Raw genomic sequence first — 10,120 nt, 5'->3', positions numbered from 1 at the left:
TACAATACATATGTAAATTAGAGTAGTTTTTTAAACTAAATTAACATTTTTAACTAAATTAACATTTCTTTCTTCCTTTCGATCATTTCGCTAATTTTCTCTAGCAACATTTTTCCTTTGGTTTGACCAGTTGAACTCAAAAGTTTTGGAAACTAAAGTAAGTATCAACTCTTATTGAAAAACAACTTGGGAAATGCAATCCTAGAAAAGGCAAATTTTAACGGAAGTGGCTTGGCAAATTTAAGCATCTGCTTTCAATGTGACAATGTCCGCCATGTTAATCACTAGGCGAATGGCTTCTCTTGGCTGGATCACATGACCCAGAATGACAATGGTGTGCTCCCAGGTGAGGTATTGGAGAACCGTGTGCATAAACACCCACCTATTTAAGCTTTTAGTAAATACAAAACATTTTAAACCATTTAAAACCATTTCAGTAAAATAAACTAAACAATACTGCATTTCTGTTGGCCTGTTTTGCTTCTTCAACCAGCTTGGAGTGTTGCTCATGACAGAAGACACAACAATTAATTAATTGCTACTCCAAGCTCCTTAGGCTTCAATACTTCTTGCTTTTCAAGAAGTATTGCAACAATAATGGTACTCTTCACTGGCATTGCTGCTGTCATGGGACCAACACCCCCAGGACCGGAGTGATGTCACTGGTTTTCTTCCTGACTCCTTCAAAATCCACATCTCTGGGGCGCCTGGGTGGCTCAGTCGTTAAGCGTCTGCCTTTGGCTCAGGGCGTGATCCTGGAGTCCTGGGATCGAGCCCCACATCAGGCTCTTCCGCTGGGAGCCTGCTTCTTCCTCTCCCACTCCCCCTGCTTGTGTTCCCTCTCTCGCTGGCTGTCTCTCTCTCGCTGTCAAATAAATAAATAAAATCTTTAAAAAAAAAATCCACATCTCCAACCAACTTGGGGTTAACTGTTATGGGATCCTGAAGCCTATTTATTCCCATATTGGTGACTGCTGCTCCCTCCTTTTAAAAAAATTATTTTATTTAAATTCAGTTAATTAACATATAATGTATTATTAGTTTCAGAGACAGAGTTCAGTGATTCATCAGTCTATTATAACACCCAGTGCTCATTTATCAGGTACCCTCCTTAATGTCCATCACCCAGTTACCGCATCCCCCATCCCCCTCCCCTCCAGCAACCCTCAGTCTGTTTCTTATGGTTAAGAGTCTCTTATGGTTTGTTTCTCTCTCTGATTTCATCTTGTTTTGTTTTTCCCTCCCTTCCCTTATCATCCTCTATTTTGTTTCTTAAATTCCACATATGACTGAGATCATATGATAATTGTCTTTCTCTGATTGACTTATTTCACTTAGCATAATACCTTCTAGTTCTATCCATGTCTTTGCAAATGGCAAGATTCCATTCATCTGTAGATATTCAGGTTCTTTCCATAGTTGGGCTACTGTGGACATTGCTGCTATAAACATTGGGGTGCAGGTGCTCCTTTGCACACTACATTTGTATCTTTGGGGTAAATACTCAGTAGTGCAATTGCTGGGTCATAGGGTAGCTCTATTTTCAAGTTTTTAAAGAACCTCCATATACTGTTTCCCAGAGTGGCTGCACCGCCTTGCATTCCCACCAACCGTGTAAGAGGGCTCCCCTTTCTCCACATCCTCGCCAACATCTGTTGTTTCCTGACTTACTAATTGTAGCCATTCTGACTGGTGTGAGGTGGTGTCTCATTGTGGTTTTGGTTTGTATTTCCCTGATGCCGAGTGATGTGGAGCTGCTCCCTCCTTGATCTTATCTGCTGTGATCAGATTTGGACTGCCTGCAGCAGAGACCACAGTATCTGCCAGAACTGTATGTTTGGGTGTGTAGAGAGCGTATGGATGAGATGTTATAATCTCATCCTCTCCAGGTCATTCATGCGCCCATCTGTGCGTCGTGGCATCGCGATGGGCATTCCAACATTTTTGACCTTCCAGCCACAACCACATTCTTCCCTGGGGTGGGAAGGCCAGTTTGCTTAATTATTTCCTAGACATTCCTGAGGTCGTCAGTAACATGGAGTACTGGTCTGGACGCACTCGCCCTACATGAATGACGTGAAAGCCATCCACATCCTTGTCTGGAGAAACCGCATTACAGATCTCTCCCTCGGCAGCATGCTCCGGAAGAGGCAGCTGAACAAGGAGGCCACCTACATTACCATTATTTAGTTTATGGGTTCAGTTCAACAGTTCTTCCTCGGAAACTGAAGCCAGTGTCACAGTGCTGCGGTGATTCCCACACCTGCAGCTGCCCTGGTTTTGTTGAGGATGGAGGAGCGAGTCGCAGCTTTCTCACCAACCAGAACCACACTCACAACCCCCTTGGCAGCATGTGGCCCAACGCCACCCATTCTTCCCTCCCGCCACACTTCCTGCTTCATCTGCCGGGCACGTCTCCTTCCAGAAATGACGGAGCTTCATTGTGAGCTACCGAGAGGCAGAAGGGGCCGTGGTGGAGGCGGCTGGTCTTCACAGGCCCGGGGGGCAGCCGGGTGGCCGATGTGGACACGGGGGGAAGCAGCTGCCATCACCCACGCCGGGGAGACGAGTCTTCAGTCAACTGTTTTCATATGAAAATAATTATTATGTGGGTGTTCTCCAAACATAGTGATTCTAAGTTTAAGAATCCCATTCAACCAGCTGATTTCTAAATGAAAGCAGCAGTATCCCAACGGTTCTAATTACATCCCTCATGAATGAAAAAATGTATCTGCGTGCTCTCCCAATCTGTATGGATTTATTTATAAATTAGATGCCTATGCCGAGATATCAATACATTATCTATAGTAGAAAGCATGCGTAAAATGGCAATTTAAAAGGATGACATACAGATAAAAATTAGTGACTTTTTTCTTATTTTATTCATGACTAGAACAGTATCCCTCAATTATGATGATGGCTGTTGAAGCTGCTTCCCTTTAAAAATGCCTTGTAATCCTGATGGCTTCATGCTCCCGTAGCTAATGGAACAGGCACAATGCAAACTCAAGGCAAGGCTCATAACTCACAAGAGGGGAGTTAAATCCATATTTTAAGTGTCTTTCTATTACGTTTAAGTTTGGAGGTCGACGTTTGGTTGGCTAGATCAGAACCGTGCTTCACCTCATAACGCGGCTGAGAAAAAGCTCGCCCACCTGAAGGATCAGAGACAGGCAGGTTGTGCCATTTCCTTTTTGTTCGCTTGTGCTTATTATTTGGGGGATTTGTCTTTAATCCTCTCCGTTTGGGAAAGATAGTTTAGTTGAAGCCAGATGCTCCGAGCATCACACCCATTGAGACACCTCTGAACTCCGGCGTGTCCATCGGGTGAAAGCGACCACCACCAACAAAAAATGTGTCAACTCCTTGTTTAGGGAACTTCCACTCCCCCTCGGCCCCGCCCCGTGCCCAGATACCTAGAGAACCACGGGGGGTGGGGGATGCCCCAGGGAGGGCACACCTGGCAAGCTGACCAAGCAGGGGAAGTACCTGTATCCATGAGAATATTTAAATAGTAGTAAAACTTGACTCATTTCATATGCTTACACATAAATGTAGATATAAGGGCGTACCATCTTACAGGGTCCCTACGGTGCACAGACTCTAGGCAGAGGGGTATTTGCTACTAACTTACCCTGGAAAGTTCTCTGGGAACCACTGCTGCTCATAAAGGGACATCCCAGAAAGCTGCTTCTCAGACGTCAGGTGCTCACGGCATACCTGCCCAAGTTTGCCTTACCTATGTATCGTCTGTGCCCTTGATATTGATATCGATGTTGACTTCTTTTTTTAAAGTTAAATTTATTTAAAAAGGAAACTTTGTGTCACTGGCATGAACGGAGAAATCCGTCTCACTTCCCTTCCTCTTGTTTCGTAAACCCCGGTTCTTCTGACCACAGTCTGCACCTCGCAGCTGAGAGCCCAGGGCCCTCCCTGCCTGCCTCCCAGCCATCCCCAGCACTCCGTGCAGTCCGGCGAGACCACGGACAGGAAAGTACCTCACACTGCACCTGCTGACGGGCTTCTCCGCAGTCAGTGCCCAGAGGGTGGGGAGGGCAGGTGTGCTGGCAGGCTTGGGCCTTCATGGATCAACTTACATGCCATACTTGAGGAAACACATCTTTTTTTGTTTTCTTCTAGGAAACACAGAACCAAACATAAGACTCGACTATAGTCGTGATATTGTCCTTATGGCTTGAGTATTTGGGTTAGTGTCCCTTACCACGCCGAACCCTGGGTCTTGATTTCCTACTATCAATTGTGTTTTTCTCAGTTCATATTCATCATTTGTATTTATGGTATGCTGGCATTTTTGTGCATGAGTTCTTGCACCAAGCCACCGCAAAGCTTTGTGGAACGGGGCAGAAGTACGTAAGATATCTCACATAACATTCCCTGCCTCCAGATGTCATTACTGACTTCATCTCTCGTGAGGATATAAGTCTGTGTATCTTATGGAGGACAGAACTAAGACAGGATGTGTGGGATGTCTTATTAGATCTACTTCATGACATTTCACAATTTACTGTATAAATTCTACAAAGAGACTGACTCGCTTATTACTCAAAACAAATTTGTGTAAAGGGCACACCAAAAGAATGTGGTAGAGGTGTTAGACGGCCAGTTCTCTCAAGAGACCATGTTCTCTTTCTGTCTTTGTCTCTGTCTCTCGCTCACTCTCTCCTTCCCTCTCTCCCTCCCTCACTCTTTCTCTTATCCCCTCTATTCTCTTCCCTTCCCTCCTCTCCCCTTCTTCCCTCTTCTCTTCCCCTGTTTCTCCCTCATCCTCCCCACCCCCCACCATAAGAACAATCTTGGACTAGCGTGCTGGAGGTGGAGATAAATCTGAAACGGAACTAGTTTGTCACAACTGAAGCCATCTTAGAACTGCCAGCCCCCAGGGGCACCTGGGTGACTCAGTCGTTAAGCGTCTGCCTTCGGCTCAGTTCATGATCCCGGGGTTGTGGGATCAAGCCCCGCATCGGGCTCCCTGGCTCAGCGGGAAGCCTGCTTCTCCCTCTCCCACTCCCCCCTGCTTGTGTTCTTTCTCACGTTGTGTCTCTGTCAAATAAATAAAATCTTAAAAAAAAAAAAAAAAGAACTGCCAGCTCCCAGATGAGCTGCCAGTGGACCCCAGCTGAGCTCAGTTGCACCTCTCCCCGATCAGCAGAACCACCTAGGTGTAGATCTGTGAGAAAGGATCTAGAGACTCAGAGACTGAGGTTACGTGACAGTTTGTTGGTGGCAGAGCTAGGAGTAGAATCAGGCTGCCGCTACTCCCGGTCTAGGTGTTTGTCTACCATAGCATACTTTTGTTTTTTGTTTTTTTTAAGATTTTATTTATTTATTCGACAGAGAGAGAGACAGCCAGCGAGAGAGGGAACACAAGCAGGGGGAGTGGGAGAGGAAGAAGCAGGCTCACAGCGGAGGAGCCTGATGTGGGGCTCGATCCCAGAACGCCGGGATCACGCCCTGAGCCGAAGGCAGATGCTTAACCGCTGTGCCACCCAGGCGCCCCTACCATAGCATACTTTTGAATTGATCTGCCTGTCTGCCCCTCGAGGAGCTGAGCTCTTGTCCACAGAAGACTGGCCACTGGTGCATTCTGTCCCATCATGGAGTCGATGGCAGTCTCATGGATGCCTGGATGACATCTTTATGCAAAGAAGGTCCATTTAGATTTTGTAGAACGAACCTCTGTTTTAGAAGACATATCAAACAATCTTTGGTTGTTTCTGGAACTATCTGGCATCTCCATCTGCTCATTTTTTACATAAAAATTTCATAAACCAAATCAAATTAGCTCTATTTGACTGTCCAACTGAACAGGTAGTGGTGAAATGAAACATGGTGCATTGTCATCTAGAGGTCACGGATACATCAATTCCCCACGTTGTTGTGACTCCGGGATGCCTTCAGGGAACGCTTGGAGGTGGCTCTCACTCCCACTGCACCTTGGCTGGCTGCTTCACTTCTGGCTGTGGTACAGAATGTCAGCCTATGGCTGATACTAGGCTTGATTTCTAAGACCAAGCTCATTCGCATGCTTTGTAAAATCTCATATCAGCATAGTAAGAAAGGTCACTTAACAATGAGACAATCAATATGTTTCCACCCCATGAATGAAGTTTGGTGTAAGAAGAAGCAAAAATAGTGCCAGAAATAAATTATCAGCTTATCAACATGTTTATTAAATGCATCATACTTGGAGCACCAGATGTGAGAAAGACAAAGGCTAAATGCCAGCAGCAGGGTTGCTAAGTAAATTATTTGGCTTGTTGCTGGTAATGAGAGGTTGTACTTGGTGGGAGTTGCCAACGAAATTATATGTTTTTGCTGTTTTGTTCCTCAATGAACCGTGATCAACTCTAGGAATTGTTTGGATAAGTTTTCTCTTTGGCGTTGATACAAAAGAAAATTCTCTCTAAAAGAAAACCTTTATAAGCTCCAAATTTTTTTGTGAATTCACAATTTCCTTATATCTTCATTTTGAGTTGTTGGTGACACAGCAATACATGAATTAAACTGATGAATACATGTATCAAATGTAATTTCTGATTACCTCCAACTCTCCCTTATCCCTTGCAAAAAAAACTGCTGTTGACTTGAGTTATGCTCAAGACTTAGAATGGGCAGAAAGAAAGAAGATCCTAGAAACGTGAGACTTTTCTTAGCATTTTCAAATCAAATTTCTGCTGGGGAAATGGGCAAATCTTACAATAAAGCTGCTGATTTGATTAGGGAGACTACTAATTACACACTGTAGCAACACCCTCATGCACAATCTCCTATTCATAGATCTGGCATTTCCCCCATTTCTTGTTTAGAAAAACATTTTCTGGCTTAGTGGAGAAGAACAAGTCATTAGAAGCTCCAGTAAACAATTCTGTGTGGGGCGTCCATTTGAGCAAGCAGCTGTCCTTTGAAAATTGCCCTTATTGTTTGAGGCTCCCAATTTTGCAGTCAGGAGGTCGTATAAAATCAATTAAGTCAGAGGATCTCTGGGTAATCAGTTCCAAGAACTGTTGCCCCAGCTGCGATTATTTGCCGACTGTGGCAGCTTACGCCCTGTTCCCGTGTCACTGGCGCCCACGCCTTAGCCTTCACCCCCTGGCAGCAGTGTGGGCCCGCCCCCCTGAGCTCGTCTCCTTTGCCGCTGCCACCCTTGCTGGTTGGGTGCAGGCTGCCCTCTCCCTGGGTCTCCCCCCTCCCGCCTCCCTGACTGCACTCTCCAGAGAGGCCAGGAGGATGCCCTGCTGGGTAACAGGTTGTGGCTTTCACTTCCTCCTCCCTGGCAGGTAGGAAGCTGGAAGGAAGTACGGCCAAGTGCTGCTGTTGCTATGGCAACCAGGGCTGCTCCTCGGGAAAGCTGTTGAAGAGAAAAAGCTGCTCTACTCTTCTGATTATCCTTCTGTATCTTCCCCCTTTCTTCTCCCCTTATTAGGCACCTCAGGCAATCATTTCTCCTAATAACTCCGTACACCTTCCCCTAAGGAAATCACTCACGCCGAGGCGTAAGCAACTGACAAGTGTTCATCCTTTAATTTAAGGCACTCTTACATCAAAAGAAGAAACTCTCATAATATTGAATATTCTGATTTTATGCATCATTTGGCTGGGTGAAGAAGTATTTTGATGTAGAGGGTAGAAACTTCACTCATTCACTAATTCATTCACCAAGCACGCATTAAATACTTGCCAATAAGTACAGGCGAAATGCTGAGCCCTGAGATTCAGAGACGAAGAAGACATTGTTTCTATCTCAGTCTGGTGGAAAGGCAGATATGAAAATAAATAGTCACAATAAGGTAGTGCTGGTGTCTGATAAAAGCCCATCTGGCCCTGTGGGGCACCAGGGATGGGGAGGTCGCTCTGCTGGGGAAGGGCGTGAGAGTCAGCAAAGGCCCAGGACGCAGGCGAGTTGTGAGGCAGGCACAGGTGTATAGCACGCACCTCTTAAATGTTCTCCTGAGTTCATTCTCTCGGTTTCATTTACTGGCTAGTGGGTCGAGACCTTAGAAAGCCCAGGGAGTTTTTGTGAGATAAAGTATAAATATGATACAAAGAAAGCTGGGGGTGTGTCACTTGTGGGTGTTTGGCAGGTGGAGATGGTAGTGACGGAAGCCGGGAAGGTGGGGGCTGGAAATAAGGGGAACCATTTGGGGACCCTCATGGGGGAAAGTCCTGGCTAGAACATTCAACTGGACCTGGAGGGGGGGCAGAGTGGGGACAACTGGAGGCTAGTGTGGGAGGTGTACTTGGTGTGAGGTAATGCAGCCCTGGGGGCATGGATGCCTGAGCTTGGTGGTCACACTGATGAGAAAAGATCCATCTGACTATGACGAAGGGCGGTAGTGTAGTGCCATGGTTAACAGCTGGGCTTGGGAACTCAACAGATGTGAGTTGGTCTCCACTCAACTACCACTAGCTGGAGACTTTGAACAAACAGGAATCTTTCTGGGCCTATCTTCTCAGCTGTTATGGATTGAATTGTGTCCTTCTTCCCCATTCACATGTTGAAGTCCTAACCCCCGGCACTGTGTTTGGAGATAGGGTCTCCAGAATGTGACTATATTTGGAGACAGAGTCTTTAAAGTTTAAATGAGCTCATTAGGATGGGCCCTAGTGCATATGAGTGGTGTCCTTGTATGAATTCGGACACAGACACATACAGAGGGAAGATGATGTGAAGACACAGGGAGAAGATGGCCATTTACAGCCAAGGAGAGAGGCCTGGAGCAGCTCCTTCCCTCACAGCCCTTGGTAGGAGACCTTGATCTGGGACTTCTAGCCTCCAGAACTGTGAGAAAATAAATCTGTCTTCTTAAGGCTCACCCGGTCTGTGGCGCTGTGTTACGGCAGCCCTAGGAAACTAACATAGAGAGTAGTCCTGGGGATTAAATAATTTATATAATACAGCAAAACATGTGATAATATTCAATATGTGGTAGCTATTATTGTCAATAACAATAAAATTGGCTCTACTTTAAACAAAAATAAATCCTAACTCCCTTGAATTATTGGACTGATAAGGCTATCAAGATTACTCGATGTCTCTGAGTGCCAGAGGGTCCTTTGTTTCCATTCTGATGTTTAAACTTTTTAAATATGCCTCATTCATCCTTACACTGATTAAAATTAAACCTCTTTTTTTCTGACTTACAGGCCCGAGTGCCTCTCTTTAATTGCAAGAGGTTGAAATTGAACGTGTCCTGCTTATAGAAAGAAGTTTTGTTTTGTTTTGTTTTTAATAAGTCAGTGGAGTTGTCAAGGTTTTCTAATGACTTGCTTCTTTTTTCTTTCACAACGGAGTGCTGAAAATTCCAGTTAACTTTTAGGTTCTAGGCAATTGAATAAATCCAATGTGTCAACATTCTTTGCTTTCCATGGGCGCATTCTGCAAAACAGAGTCTTACATAACTGCTCTACATTGTAAGGACTCAACCTTGTGTCTGGAACTTTAATTATAATAAAAAATATGCAAATTACTATCATTGTCTCTATTTATTTTGGACCAGCTGCTTCTAAACAATTAACAAACAAATCATGTAAATGTAATTAGTTAGGAGAAACAGCAGGCTCAGAGCAGAAAACAGAAAAAACTGAATTCTGTTTACAATCATCCAGATTATGCTTCTTCATTGCATTTACAAGAGCTGGTACCAAACAGTAAATTAAATTGCTCTTTATCATCGCACAGATCTGACATTTCTGCTTATCTTCTAAGAGTGAAATTTTATTTAGTTTCTTTCTCTCCCTTGAGAAGAAGGTTATAAACCACAAAACAAATGATCTTTATTGGTTCTTATCTGCCCAAGAAAATTCTGTGTCCAGAATTTCAAAGAAAGAAGAACGGGGAAGGAAGATTATGGGAAGATGTAATTCAGACTCTCAGGAGGAGGGAATACAGGACCTTTAATGGGTATGGTGGATCAAAATGCCACTTCTCCAAACAGCAGGTGAAGCCTCGTATACCACCCCTTGAATCTGGGCTGCACTTTGCAACTAGCTTTGGCAAACTGAACAGTGCGATTTCCAAGCAAGGCCTCAAGAGCACTTACAACTTCTGCTCTAATTTTCTTGCATCATTGCCCTGAGATTGCCATGTAAAGAAGTTTGC

General features: G+C 44.8%; 1 pseudogene; it reads right to left on the bottom strand.

Annotated features, from left to right (window-relative positions):
* Positions 1 to 527: 527 nt before the first annotated feature.
* On the bottom strand, positions 528 to 4,085 carry LOC123794587 (bifunctional methylenetetrahydrofolate dehydrogenase/cyclohydrolase, mitochondrial-like; annotated as a pseudogene).
* Positions 4,086 to 10,120: the final 6,035 nt, after the last annotated feature.

The sequence above is a fragment of the Ursus americanus genome, chromosome 25 (assembly GCF_024610735.1).
Source record: "Ursus americanus isolate L20-20 chromosome 25, mUrsAme1.1.p, whole genome shotgun sequence".
Classification (NCBI taxonomy): domain Eukaryota; kingdom Metazoa; phylum Chordata; class Mammalia; order Carnivora; family Ursidae; genus Ursus; species Ursus americanus.
Note: the sequence above shows the minus strand (reverse complement) of the source record. Positions and strands in the feature narration are given on the sequence as shown.